The 15,304-nt window shown below is 40.8% G+C and overlaps 1 protein-coding gene across 4 annotated transcripts in view; it reads right to left on the minus strand.

The window, feature by feature from the left end:
* The window catches only part of CCSER1 (coiled-coil serine rich protein 1), a 738,752-nt gene extending 723,474 nt beyond the window's left edge, over positions 1-15,278 (minus strand). For 2 of the 4 annotated variants that reach the window (XM_088133054.1, XM_088133056.1), the window contains exon 1: positions 15,007-15,278. The gene's annotated coding sequence lies outside the window, so the exon portion shown is untranslated. Of the gene's footprint in view, positions 1-14,348; positions 14,547-15,006 lie in introns of those variants that run through there. The other 2 variants (XM_088133055.1, XM_088133057.1) reach the window with 2 other exon arrangements.
* Positions 15,279-15,304: the final 26 nt, after the last annotated feature.

Below are 15,304 nucleotides of genomic sequence, written 5' to 3' on the forward strand. Positions count from 1 at the left end.
AGATTCAGTACAAAGAATTAGGAAGCTACATAAACAAGAAATTCTTCATTTAACAACAACCAGGAATCCTGTCCTTTGTATATTTCAGTCTCAAGCTTTGAATCTTGAGTCTTCTTCTCCCTCCTCTATGGATCAACAAAAATACAGCAATGGTCTTGAAAGTTTCTGCTATCTGTCCCTTGTTTACAAAATGGCTTCTTCTAGTGTGAAAATGTGAGATTCCCACCTCAGCAGCTTCAACCTTTATAGGGCTAAATGTGTTCTGATGCTGTTTACTATGTTTTCCCATATTACTTGGAGTATCAAAAGAAAATCAGTACAACTAAAAGCTTCAGAAGGCCCATATGAAATGGTGGCTTTTACTCCTGGAGTGGCTTTTAAAAAGTTGCTTAAAATACATTAGTCTTGGGTCCTGGCCTCCACAGAGAAGAAGTTACGATTTTACAGGAAAAGTAAAAGTATAGTATTTACAAAAAAAAAAATCAGAAAACAGTCATAGTTCTTCAATAGCTTACCCTATTTCTCAATGGAAATATTATTAATGGCTGATACACTTTTCTAAACAACCTCTTGCCCATAACTCACAGATTTCCCCTACACCAAATACTGATTTCTCCTCACACCAAATATTGATTTGATTTAGATTTCTCCTCTGTTCGCTCACTTTGCATTTTGTAAATTGATAAACATAAACAATTACAATATATATTTTTGAAAGCATTCTTACTTTACAGCATTTTTCCACACCTGCCTAAAACATTTGCACAGTACTGTATGCCCACAGACACACTGCCCAAAGCAAGTACAGTATTTTCAGATCTAGAACTGTGTGGACCAGTTCTTCAGATTCCTAAATTGTTTAGCACTACATGAACAAGCTTGCTTGAACATTAGAACTCTTCTTTTTTGTCTCTTTACTTCTCCACCATAGCTGCAAGAAAAGATTAGGTACACCCAGCAATTCTTTACTATTGACCGCAATGTATCATAACTAAAAAGGATGCACTGTGAACTATCACTTCTTAAAACAGAGGCTTTCACTAAATACAATTTAGTGTTACAGTGGTACCTTGGTTCACAAACTTAATTTGTTCCACGGTTCTGGTCGCGAGCCGAATTGGCCGTCAAGCGAATCAAATTCCCCCATAAGGTTCAATGTAAATAAGGTTGATCCGTTCTGAACCATATGTATTTTTTTTAACCACAAAAATATGAAACACAGTACAGTACAGTACAGTATGAAGAGAGAGAACACTAACCTTGCTTGAGGCGACACCAAAATGCTTCACAGCAAGTGTCAGCGCAATCTCGCCTAGAGGAAGCCACGACCACATGTCAGAGCAGGGAAGATGGCCGTGGGTTGCGTTCGTCACCCGATGCGGAGTTTGCGAACGGAAGCAAAATTTTGCGAACGCTGCTGTTCGCAAACCGAATTGTTCGTGAACAGAAGCGTTCGTGAACCGAGGCATTACTGTACATCTGAACAGCCAGATGTCTATGGACTTCTAATACTATCCCAGGCTTCGAAGGCTGTGGCATTTCCATATTATGAAATACATTACCCTGGAGGTTTGGACAGTATTCCTCCTTTTTGTATTCAGGAAGACTGTGAAAACTTTCCTTTTTTTAAAACAAGTTTCTGGTTTTAGCTGACTGGAGTATGGCACGTCCTCTATACATACATACATACTTACATACATACATATATATTTCTATTGTATTTAACTGATTATTCATTTATTTTTTTCTATTATTTTCCGGCTTGTTTCACTTCATTATGATACAGCCCAGAATCAAAAGATTGGGGTAGTTAAGAAATATAGTAATATAATAAAAAAGTAAAATATTCAGTGTGCACCTTTCCATGAATCATAATGTACCATACTAAGGTTCCTAGCAGGGTTGGAAGATATATTCTGGGATCAGATACAGACTCATTACGTTGCCAAAACTTGTGCACGCAGTGATAAAGTAACTATTTGACAGCTGAAACAGATGCCAAACAAATATCACCTACAAACCATGCAGGGCTGCATAGAAAACATGTCACTGAAGAGGTTACTTTTGTGCCAGCGCACCAAGCATTTCCGAACATCTTACATGTCTGAACCAGTGCACTGTCCTGTGTGTGCGTGGCACACTCTTATCTATTGCTTTCATATTGTCTCCCATGACTTGAAGATGAATTGCTTCAATTGATGTCCTTATCCCATGAACACTAAACATATACTCACAGGCAAATGGTTACAGGAAATAATGCCATTATGGCAACAATGCCATAATGCCATCTCTCCAGCATGCCATTTCTATTGTTTCTCTGACACACCACAGTAGGTGCATCAAGCCAGACTTGTCTATGGCTCCATTCCAAAAGTAGGATTTTCCTTTTTTCTCTTGGCACTCATTAACTTATAGTGGAATTAGTAGCCAATGAACACCAAAGCCAATGGAACTGATTCAGCCTTTAACAGGTGGCTGCATAATTCATGATTAATAAAAGAAGAGATTCCAAGGATGAAATTAAAACATTCTCATTGTGTGTGTGTTTTTTTAAAAAAACAAAACAAAACTAAATTAGCATTATGATCCGTATGCTCTTGCTCAAGAAGAACAGGTGATGAAAATGAGGAAGCATTATTATGGGGGAAAATGTTTCTATAGCAGAGTTCTCCAACATTTAGCATCCTTTAAAAGGCTGCAGAGCGGTTGAAGCAATGAATACTGACTGCTAAAGTTCAACACAACTCACAGAGTACAGAGAAACAACAGGAGAAACTGCTGCAACAGAAGGCACCAGTGCTCAGAACATGGGCCCACATTCCTTTACTCTTCCCCTACTGTTGCTCATGGTAAAATAAGGATTGTAGATTTTTTGAAGCCCTCTAAAAATCTGCAAAAGCAATAAACAAAGATGGTCACAGCATATGCCCACTGAGAGCAAGGAAGATACAGCCTTACCACTATGGAAAGTTGACAACAGTTTTCAGGCCCTCTCCTCAGACCAGCCTCATACAAGCATGTAGGTCTCTGTAAGTGTGGCTTTCTTGGAAGGGATAAGGGTCTTTGAGCAGAGGTTTACTATTTATATTAAGTTACCTGAGACCCCAACACATCGTTTATGTACTTGGATACCTCTTGAAGCTTCTCTGGCTTGCTGTTCGACCTAACCTTGCAAAAAAAAAAAAAATCTAGAAGGAAATTGGTATGCTGAAAAATGAAATGTCAGCATGTAACAAAATACTTATTTCTAAGAATGCCTCTGGCCCCCGTGTGAGCCCCAAAGACATTCTTATAAATAAAATAGTCACACAGTGCAGCAGTGGGCTTTCTTGGAAGCATACTCATGAAGAAAGAAAGAAAGAAAGAAAGAAAGAAAGAAAGAAAGAAAGAAAGAAAGAAAGAAAGAAAGAAAGAAAGAAAGAAAGAAAGAAAGAAAGAAAGAAAGAAAGAAAGAAAGAAAGAAAGAAAGAAAGAAAGAAAGAAAGAAAGAAAGAAAGAAAGAAAGAAAGAAAGAAAGAAAGAAAGAAAGAAAGAAAGAGGGCGGGCGGGCAGGCAGGCAGGCAGGCAGGCAGGCAGGCAGGCAGGCCGAACTAGGAAGTAGCATCCACAGGGTGATGAGGGGGGCAAATGACGAAATGTGTGTGATGTTGCATCACACAAATGCCACAACTTACCTATTTGCATCAAATAACAGGGCACAAGTATGCAATTGTGGCATTTATGTAATGACGTCACTGTGCATGTGTGTGTGCCGGGGTCTGTAATCATGTTGATGCCATGATGCTTTGCTCTGAATGCCACAGAGTATCCTTGGAGCAAAAAAAAGATATAATGGGGAATATCCAGATCAGGTTGCCTTCTGTTAAATGAGCATATTTATGAGTAATTCCCACCCACCGAGGCAGCAATTTTGTGAAAGTGCTCTTGATGTGCTTACACAATTCCAACAGTTGGGATAGTCTGATGTAAACAATCCAGTACATTACAGGTAGTCCTTATTTAGCAACCGCAGTTGGGACCGGCAACTCAGTTGTAAAGCGAAGCAGCCGCTAAGTGAAACTGCGACTGTGCTTATGTTCTTACTTTAGCTTGCCTTTGTTTTACAGACCTGTGAAGGTCATAAATGCAAGGACTGGTTGCAAAGTTGCTTTTTCATCACTGTTCTAACTGCGAACAGTCACTAAACAAGGCAGTCACTAAACAAGGACTACCTGTATGAATCATTCACTGGTTTGACCATCATAAAAAGCTTCAACCAACAGGCTCTGTGTTCCTGGAACAAAACTACTAATGCACCTTGTGAGAGAAATGCTGACATTTCATTTGCCTGTATTTGTCTTCACCTTAAGGAGCATGAACATCAAAATGAAGAAACTAGATGTTTACAGAAAATGGCAACTGTCTGTCAAGTTTATTGTAGGCACCAAATTTCATTCATTCTACCCATTCTTACATGGCTTCTTATTCTCGTTTCCCAATCTAAATTATTTTTTTTAATTTTTAAAAAAGGCAGGAAGGAAATTGATAATGCAGACAAGGAGATCTTAATGAAGATATTTTTGCAATTTATCTTGCTTTTTCCATCCTGGATGTCATCCCTGCATTTGCAATGGTGCTTCTGTACCTCAGCTATAAGTCTCTTTCATTTTTATACCCAATTCTTGGGCTTTATTATAAACCAACTATCAAGTATAGGACAGATGACTATGCGGATAAAAGCAATCACCTCACATATAAAGCACAAGTATTTTGTTACAGCCCAGAAGGGAAATTTCACTAGAGCTGCCACTCATACAGAGAAGACGAATGCACCTGATATGTAGCATGCCAGGCAGGGAAAAAGCAATGTACATATATGCTCTCAGATTTAACTTGTGAACAGCTAAGCTACTGCTTATCCAATTGCATGCATAATATACATTATCCCCATGTCATAGGCCCCCTCGTAAACATCTTAGGATTGAATCAGCCAGCTGTGAACCCCACCATGCGTTCCAATTTCCAAGTTCTTGTTTGTGCCACACTACACCCATCAGGTCACAGAGCCAGCAGGTGCAAGAAAACAGAACCAAACACATCTCAGTGCCAGAACCGTCCTGAAAGGAGCTCGAATCTCAGTCATTATAGAAGATAAACATAGTTCCAATAACCAGTTAACTCCAAACTCCAGAATCTCATCAAGTAACCTGCAAATTCAGGACAATTGTTCCAGGACTGACGAACAAAAGCTGGAGTATTCTAACTAGACAGGTCTGGCAATTTTCAAAAATTTCAGGGAAGGCACAGCCAAATTTTAAGAATTTCCATTTCAGCTTTAATTACAAGATGGATGAGATCCTCTCTTGTATCCCCCCCTTTTTTTTTTCTTAACCACAAGAAAAGGCTTGCCTATTTTCAAGCAGCGAGCTAGCTGTGTTTCTGGGACAGGAAACCCAGGGGAACTGTGTCCTGACAGCATTGTCTCTTACAGTTTCGTTTTTTGTGTTTTTTCCCCAGGGGGAGAGATAGTTGGTCCCCTTGGTTTTCACTCCAGGAGTACAAGTGGGCTACTGAGAGTAACCTGCTTATATTATTTTATCAGTTTTATTCTATGGTCATATTGAATTTTACATTCCACTGAGTGTACTTTTAATGCTGTACACTCCCCAAGGATGCTTTGCAAGACAGTGAAAATATAAATAATTTAAACAAACAAGCAAAGCACTTACATTCATATTGTATAGACTGCGCCTGTTTTTGAGCCCTCATCTGTCAGCTATTATTTATTATTATGACCATTTATTCCCCTTCTTCCTGCCCACAGAGAATTTAAACAATAAATGTTAAAATTAAAATCACTATTAAACTACCTCAGACTGAAATGGCCTGGCTGAAGCAGAAGGTCTTGACTCTTTTCTTAAAAACAGAAAGAATGTGAGTGATAATCAGTCCCCAAGGTGTGTCTTCCAGAATTTAGGAGCAACAGAAAATGTCCTTCCCCATATGCCCTAAAAGCAGACCTCAAAAAGTGAGGTCATCATTAATAGGGCCTCTCCTGATTATCTTATTAATTAGACACGATTCATATCAAGGTAGGACTGATTATCTGATGAGACCAACACAATGAACTAGCATACAACCTAAGATTTTCAACACCCCTATATAATAGCCCCAGAACCATGTACCAATTAGCAACCAAGGTGCCACCTCTTATACCAACTGAACCTTCCAGGCACTCTTCATGAGTAGCCTAAGTAAAGCACAGTGCAAGAATCAAGATGAGATGTAATCAGACTATGGGTAGTTGCCACCAATTCAGGAATGCCAACAGCAGAACAAGTAAGTGTGTGAACATATTCCTTGTTTCTACTATCATCTGGGTATCCAGAGACAACAGAGGGTCAAGGAACACTCCTAGAATGCAATGTCATCTTTCAAAGGGGACAATTTCATTCACAACAAGCAGAACCCCAATACCGGAGCCTGAAGATCAATACCCTCTCCGTTTTATTCAGTTTAAATCCAGCTTGTTTACTGTCATCCACACTCTAACTGAACTTGGACAACAGCAAGGGAATCAACAGCTTTCTTGGTGACAGAAGACAAGAGGTGGCATTTTCTGCACACCTACATAGGAATATGTCCCACTGAGCTGTGAGGGAATTAATAAAGAAATTTAGGATTTCATTCCTTGGCTGCAGTGAATGTGTGTTTCAAATCCCTTTGAAGTGGAACTTTCTCTGCAGTAAACATACATGGGAATTGGGTTTGCAAAGGTAGGGAGGCAGGAGAAAGATGGGTGCTTAAGTGGCTTCAGCTAGGCATTTATAATGGGGAAAAAAATCCATGCTGTCAACACCCACCCAACCTATATATACACCCCTCAGTATATTCATATTATTCTTATTTTGTTTTTTGATTAGGCCTAGTAAATATTTTCACAGATATGGATCATTGGTTACAAACTGGTACAACTGCAGACAGTACAGAAAAAAATGAAACAAATTCCAATGTTGCTGGTATTGCCACCTCTTCTTATGGCACAAGTTTTGAGAAATTAAACTCAAGCACAAGTAAGAAATGGAAATATGATCAGAACTTTATCAATGTTGCTGTTACATGAACCAGCAAAAGAAGATGAACCAAATGGACTGTGTGTTGCATATGACTAAGTAACAGTAGTTACAGTAATCTGAATCCTGTAAAATTACAAAGACATCTGGAAACCAAGCACCCCAAGCTGAAATCTGAAAGTCCTGAGTATTTCAAAAGAAAATATGTATAATTCCATAAGAAAACAGTATTTCATATATTTTGTATAAGAACCAGAAAAATGTTGAGAACACTGACTTGCTTGGGTAAAACATTACCTTCCTAAATGATTCTGAAATTCAGTGTTAATTTTTGGTACAGTGGAAGTGTTAATTTTACATTTACAGTAAGCAATTTACTTTCATTTTACTGATAATTTTCTATCGCTAGTGTTTTGCCTCTTGACTGGAGGTTCCAGGAGTTTGTTTTTTTTAAACAGGTTGCACAGGCTGGAAAAGTTTGAAAATCCCTGACCTAGATAATCAGTATCCTCCAACATTTGTGTCTAGATTGCAAGACTGTCACCTTCTTAATCACCTTAGCCAGAAATGGTCCATTTAAGGTGAGCCATTAGTTTCCCAGTTCTTCCAGGTCAGAACTCCAAGCATCGTATCTGAATTAAACGCTATAAAGGAACGTGCACATGCACGCCACAAAGAGTTTCCAAATCCTCCTCCCACAACCCTGTTGCACATTCCCAGCAACTCCTGGGAAGAGCCACCAGGCACTTTACTCTGGAAAAATCCCTCTGCCACTGATGTGCCAGGCTGGAGGCAAATAGTGCCCCCGTTTCCTTCAGTAGGTTGACCTTGAGGGAGGCATATTGGGTGAAAGGCTCCATTCCCCTCCAGAAGAAGCATCACTGCTTCATTAAGAATCCAAAATCTTTATTATACACAGCAAAGTCAGAGATCTTGAAGAAAGTTGAAAAGAAAAAGAAAAAGAAAAAGAAAAAGAAAAAGAAAAAGAAAAAGAAAAAGAAAAAGAAAAAGAAAAAGAAAAAGAAAAAGAAAAAGGAGGAGTATGAAAACTGCTTTCTGAAGAGGCTGATCTCAGGATCAGGGACTAGGTCTATCACAAACATACGTATGTTGTATTTATATTTTTATTGTTTTTATTGTCTTGGTTTTTAATTGTAAGCCACCCAGAGTTACCCTCTGGAGGAGATGGGCGGCATATAAATTTAACAATCAATCAATCAATCAATAAAACACACATATACCAGAACACATTCAAATAGCCCAGATCTCAGTCCAGAAAACAGAACACAATACATACTGCATCTAGTTTCATTGACCCTAGTTTGCTGTCCAAACCTGCCTTGTGGTCTTTTTCCCTTACCTTGTTTCAACCAGCCTTGGAGGAGAAAACAGACTCAAAAGACCAAATGAAGACCTCTCTCTCCTCTTACCCCTCCATTCCAGTTTCTGTTGTCTCCACCCACAACCTTGATAAACAGGTAAGCTAACTTTCCTTTATATGTTTCAAAGTCTGCATCTCTTGAACTGGAATTAGTTGATTTTGAATGATGTTGTTTTAATTCTAGTATTACTTGTATTATATCTTGTCGGTGGATGTTTTATGTTGTACACTGTTAAGAGTAGTATGACTATGGAAGTATAAAACTATAACAAATTTCCCACATTGATTACAGATGCAAAAGAAAAGTTTGGTGTTGCCTCTCTTCTGAGGACATCTCCCTTCAAATCCCCGAATACTTTTATTCTCCGATGTCATGTATATATTTAAGATCTTGATGGACAAGGAGAAAGCATAAATTTCACAGGCCAATCATAAGAATGACAGAATGACTCCCACCAATTCCCAACCATAGGACATTTTTAACAGGTTGTCTCCCTTGCCTTCTCATGACATAGATCACCTATCATGTCAACCAAGAAAATATGCCAAACCAAACTGAACATAGTGAGATGGGCAATGACAAATTTGAAATACAAATAAACAAACAAACAAACAATAGGTTGAGAATTATCTAGAATGATCAGTGTCAGAACTCATCATTGGGTACATCCACACACTGCACTAAACTATGTCTTGTTTCATCATGGCTGAAAAGTAGAATTGGCTAAGTTCAACTAACCTACTAAGCCATAACTTATAGTTTGCAAATCACAATGGCTAGCTTTTATGTATGCTGATGCAAAATCAAACCATTTTACGGTTTAGTGAAATACGAGAACAAAGTTGCAATCTCATAACCACTTGTTTTAGTATGTTGCCCCAAAAGGAGATACTAGAAATGGGCCATTAGTTATTTTAACCCTTCAGGACAAAATTCCAAGAACATTCTCACAATCATCTCTTTAAAAACAAGAACAAAAACAAAAAAAAACAGGACTGGTTGCTATCCTGACAGGTCTTTACCACCCTTGCAGGATCATTCTTATTTTATGGGAACAAGCAATTTGTTATATCCAATGTGGGGGAGAGGGTGTTTAGGTTTATTATTCACTTTAAGCACCTATCAAAGTGGAGAGGCAAGCTATAAATCAAATAAATAAATTTAAAGCTGATCTTTCAGGATTCTTAAGTGGGCAGGGAACCTCCACAAGGAAAAAAAGATTAAGTTTTGTAAACTACAGGAATCCTTTTGAGCTGGGCAGTGTAAAATATGTGTAATATGTCTGCTAAATAAACAAATAAGAATTCCAGCTGTGAAAAATTACGCCAGGCCATGCAGATTCCACATGAGGATTCAGTACTAAAGACACAGACCCATAATGCTTTTCTACTTGTACCACCTTTTCACAGCTATAATGCGTAAGAGGCAATACACTATAATGGTTAAGATTCAGACCAAGAAGATCTAGCTCAAGTATTTCTTGGACTATGAAGCTCACTAAATAACTTTGAGTCAACCAGTATCCCTTAATCCAAATGATGACACAGTTTTCTATAAGGGATAAAAAAATGAAAGGAAATGTTCATGATATTTGACTCTTAGAGAAAAAATGGGATGGATGGATAGATAGGCAGAAGATAATCAGGTGATTTTTCTCTCATCTCATCTTCTCTATAATAAACCTATAATGTCAGATAGGCTGACTTTATAGAGATAGCGATCATATATTAAGAACCATCCAAGATCCAATTCATCAATTCAGTGAGTTATGGCAATTCAAATAATCAGATTGGTTTGATTTAATCTGAATCCCTGAAAGGAATTGATCCAATTTGATTAAAAGTGTGTGTGTGAAAGTGCATCAAATCTTCAAGTTGATTCAAAGGTACCCAGTTCATTTCAATACATCAAATTGATTTGAAGATTCAGTTCAAAGGAATAATTCAATCAAACCCATCTCCAAATTAAATCAATTTAAAGATTCTATTCAAAAGACTGATTTGATCAAATCATCCTATTTATTCTTTCTTCATTATTTTAATTCTTTATTTTAAAAAATTAAACCAACTAATAGCTGAAGCTTTCTAGGCACTTTACCAAAATAATAATAATAATAATAATAATAATAATAATAATAATAATAATAATAATTTTTTAAAAACTAAAAAACTTGGAGTCTTGTTTATACACATACAATTTTTTGAATCAGAAATAAAAATCCAGGAAGCACCAGAGCAACAAGCAGAAGGAGCCAGATACCTTGAGAGTATATGCCAAATACTGCATGTTTGTGCAATTTGCACTCTTGCCTCCCTCAATTTAAGAAGGCTGATTGCCTAAAGACCCACACAATCTTGCAGACTGCCCTGCTTCAAAGCTTCCCTAGGTTCGTTCAGTCTTCCTATTTTGCCTTCACTACTACTGAACCAGGAAAATATCACATACTATTATAGAAACTAAACAATGGGGAGCAGAGATCGGGAAGGGAGGGTTGAAGAGGGGAAGAAGCCAAGAAAAAAGAAAGTGGAACAATTAGTCCCTTAAGTCTAGGCCTCCTTTCATCTGAGGACCAAGCAGGAATAATAGTTTTCTTCAGTGAACAGTGCATTAACTAGTCCTGTGGGTTTATGCTGAGATCTCATACAGGTGTTACCTCTCCACCTCAGTGTTTTACAATCTCAATTGCAAAACTTCTCTTTCATCCCAATCATTCACTTCAACAACTCTACAGCATAGGCATATATTATTTTTATTTTGCTGATGAAAGAAATGAAAGTGTAGCAGGCCAGGTGCACAGGCGAGTGCAGATATAGTTCATAAGCAAAACTGGGACTAGAAGGTTGGTATTAGTGTTGAGGACAGCAGAAAGTCAGAGGGATTAAAATGGAAAAGTTAGGAGGATTGTGCTCTGAGTCAAAAACAGAATTTTTAGAGGTTTGCAGACTGGATCAGGACAGAAAATCAAGTAGTCCACCATTCGCTGTCTCCCGGGGTCAACTATATCATCCAGGAAATTCAAAAATGGGACAGTATCTCTCAAGCAAGAATTAAGCTAACAAGAATGAGGTTACAGCAGTTCAGACCAGATTGCACAGATGAATTTTAAATATAAATATAAGTAAAATATATAAGTAAAAGCAATACCAAATAGAATCAATGTTTCAAAGTGAAGAGTATGGTAATAGCTGGCAGACAAAGTAAATTTACCTAGTCACAGACTATTGGAGATGGGGGTTAATGAATAGAAATATAATGCTGGAATTGTTGCAGGGAAAACATGTTTTTGAGTCACAGCAGTATGACAGCTTCATGCTTCCTGTAACATTAGGCCACAGCATTTTGATAAACTTGAGGTTCGAATAAACAGTACTGCATAGTAGACAACTTTTGCCAAAGCATGATAAATGCTCACGCAAAGCATTTCAAAATGGTTCTACAGCAGTCCAGCAGATTGTATTCTCCCCAAACTCAGAAACAATTCAAACCACAGATGTTCTCCAATGGAAAAGATGATCAAATTGCTATTGCGATTCATTGCTCAGCATCATTCTCTTTTCCTAATTACAACTCCTGAACTTTTTAACTGCACTTGTAATTCAGAGATACTGTACAACTTCATATATTTCAAGGAACAGCAACACATAATGCTTCCAGAATAGTTCCATGCAGTTATCTGTTAACTCAGCTTTCCCAGGTCATCAATAATTCACTTTCATATATGCCCTGAACTGGTTTTAGAACATGCTTTCTTTTTATCGCCTTTCTAAATTTAAGCAAGATGCAAAGTACTGGTAAAACCCTCCCCACACCTGTCTTCTCCCTTCCCAGCCACAATCACTCTTGCTTTCTTCACCTCAGCCCTCTTGAGGATTTTAACACTTCAAGTACAACATCAACCTGAAAGAAAGTAGATGTGGAAATAAGTCTACCTTTGAATTTCCTCTCAACAAGGAAAGAGGGCTATTCTAACTGTCTCATACTCACTTCAGCTGTGAAAATAACCACCAAAAAAAAAAATCAGCAAAAATATGTGTGATTACTACATGCTGTCAGGAAACATAGTAAATGCAACAGAAACTCCAATGGGCGAACATTTCATGAATGAAAGTCATTAGTAAGCACAAAATCCCCCACCTGTTCCTTGCCCTCACAATGCACACCTTCAGGGCACCTTGGAAACTCATCTGATTTCCTGAGGGTGCTCTTTCCCATTCATCTAGAAACACTTCCCACAGCGTTTGCAGCCCTATGACCACCTTGCTGTCTTGCCCCACTGAGAATACAGAAAACAGCCCCCACCAATGTGTCTCTTTCACCAACCAGTCTAGAACAGTTGACTGGCAGTTTTTCATCATCTGATCCCTGAAAACAGGCAATGCCAGAAATTGAAGCTGAGTGCTTCCGTATGCAAAGCATGTTTTCTCCTATTGCTTTCCTTCCATTTACTCCATGAAGCTTTCTAACCTCCTGAAGCCCACCCCCTCATGGCCTGATTCACTCAGGGGCTGAGGTGGCAACAGTTACTGCATACTGAGCAGGAAAGTAATACAGTGACAGAGAATTTGATAAATTAGTCCTCTCAAATTTCCAGGCTTCAATATCTCTGAGGTTCCATCACGGTGAAATCTGTTCCATTAAAAAAAAAATTGTTCAGTGGAATTTCACTCTGCTTAGAGGCACTGAAAATGATCCTTTTAACTATTTGGCAAGATGTCTCTCCTTATGTTGCTGGAAAACTATAAAATCACCAAAGAGGGGCATTGTGATAAAACAGTGCATTGCAAGAAGCCATTAGATCCTCATATGCCTCCCTTTCCCACCTCTATCTGCCCTGATCTTGCTGTTAAATGTACAATTATCCTATCTTAAGAACATTCGGTTTCTTCAACCCAAGTGTATTACACAAAAAAGGCGCAGGTAAGCATCATCATTCAGTGTGCAAAAAGGAACCATCCAGGAGCGCAGGCGTCATCATCTGCCGACACTGTCTCCCCATTCAAATACTTTTCAGGAATACCATTCTTTATATCAATCCAGCAGCCTAAGTCCACTTCATTTTAAAAGTAATTGATTCAAAACATGTTTTCCCTACAGAAAAAAGAAACAAGGCACCCTAGGCATTGGACTAATTGCCCCTTCTCTGCAACATGGCACAGGGTTGAAGCTCAGTATTTCCACTGCTGGCAGGACTGCCTGTGCAAAGCAGTGGTAGGTCACTGGTGAAGTGTGTGCCAGCCTTGTGTGTTTCTCAGGCTGGTGGCTCTCTTTTCTTTGGACTCCAGTACCTTTGGAATACCACTCTTAGCTGACCTTTGTCTCCTGTGCAACGTCTAGCGCACAATCAGCAAGGAATAATGCATGACTTTCTCTCCTCCAGCTCCCCCATCCGTTGCCATCCACCCCAATTGTCACATGGACCCCAACCATCCCTACTACGCAGAGAGCATTCTTTGACAAACGGGTCCAGCAGAATTTTTGGACAGTGGTTTGGAGTGTCGATGGCAGGGGAGAAAAGTGACAGTGAGTAGGGGGCGGAGGTGCCATGTGGCACTGCCGACGTATCCACATGGCTTCCAGCCTCTCCCAGCTGCCAAGTGCTGCAGAACCGTTGGGAGGGGGAGGGGGAGACCCTGCTCAGCACAGGGAGCTTCGCTTCTTGCAAAAAGTCCAAACCTGAGACAGCCTCGGCACCTCGCCCGCGGGCGCACGTACACTCCCCCTTCCAAAATAGCCGCGCCACAAAGCGATCTGTCCTCGCCCTAATCCAGCCGTCGCTGCCGACTTGCTCCAGCCAAATCCCCGGGATCCAGCTTGGAAAACCCGCTTGGCGCACAAGACGGAGGCACTGCGGCTCTTTTTCCCCAGCCCTGCCGTTTCTTCGCTACCGCGGCCGCGCTCGGTGTAACCAACGTACCGGCTCTGGCTTCTTTCCTTGGTCCAGCCTCTTTTCTCCCAATCAGCTGCCAACACCGCCTTGCCCAGACCCGGATCTACCTGCAGGACCCGAAAGCCGGCTCCGAGCCGCCCACCCTTTGCACCACTTCCCAGTCCAGCCGTCTCCTCCTCTAGCCCGGGCACTTTTTTTCTCTCCACCCTTCTCCTCGTGATCCGCCCACCCGGCCACCGCCTGCATTTTGAACCCGGCGCCTTCCCCGGGTGAAAAACAACCCCCTCCCCTCCCAAAATAGGAAGTCCCCCGAACTGCGCAGCGCTCAAGATCAGTTTCGGTCTCTTCCCCCCCCACACACACACCCCGCCAGACACGCGTTCCTTAAATCCGAGGTTCTCCCTCCCCGCCCCGTGCGTGTGAGTGCGCCCCCAGCGAATTAGACCCGAGTTGAGGGGGGTGCAGAAAGGTTGCGTTCTCCCTTGGCTGAGCCGCCGGTAGTTGCCTCGGGAGCTCCTCCAAGTGAGAGCCGGGGTTCTGGGGAAGCGCTGCGGATGATGGGTCAGGGTGGCCGAGGAGACTCTTCCTACTCCCTGCGCTCCCCAACTCCTTCCTCCTGGCTTGTTGGTTTGGTCCTTTTAATTTCCTCATCTGCTCGGAAAGAGAAAGAGAGAGGGGAACCCACCCTTGGTCCGGAGTTGGCGGCGGCGGCGGCGGCGGCGGCGGCGGCGGCAGCCCGGGAGCAGTTAGTCCACCAAGCGCCCAGCGGAGCCTCGCCAAGGCTCTGCCGCGGCGGCAGAAGGCCACCTTTTCCCGGCACTCATGCTGGCGCCGCCGTCTCCCGAGAAGAGCGCCGGCGAAGAGTAGACGCAGCAGAGCGACAGGCGGCTTGGCAGCCGGCGCTGTTTGTGGCGAGGAGACGGAGAGAGGAGAAGCCTGGGAGGGACTAAGGGGGAGGCGCTTGCGAGTCAGGCGTCCGGGAG

The sequence above is a fragment of the Python bivittatus genome, unplaced genomic scaffold (assembly GCF_059951505.1).
Source record: "Python bivittatus isolate LINGU-HERP-01145 unplaced genomic scaffold, Pbiv_v1 ctg000070_np1212, whole genome shotgun sequence".
NCBI lineage: Eukaryota > Metazoa > Chordata > Lepidosauria > Squamata > Pythonidae > Python > Python bivittatus.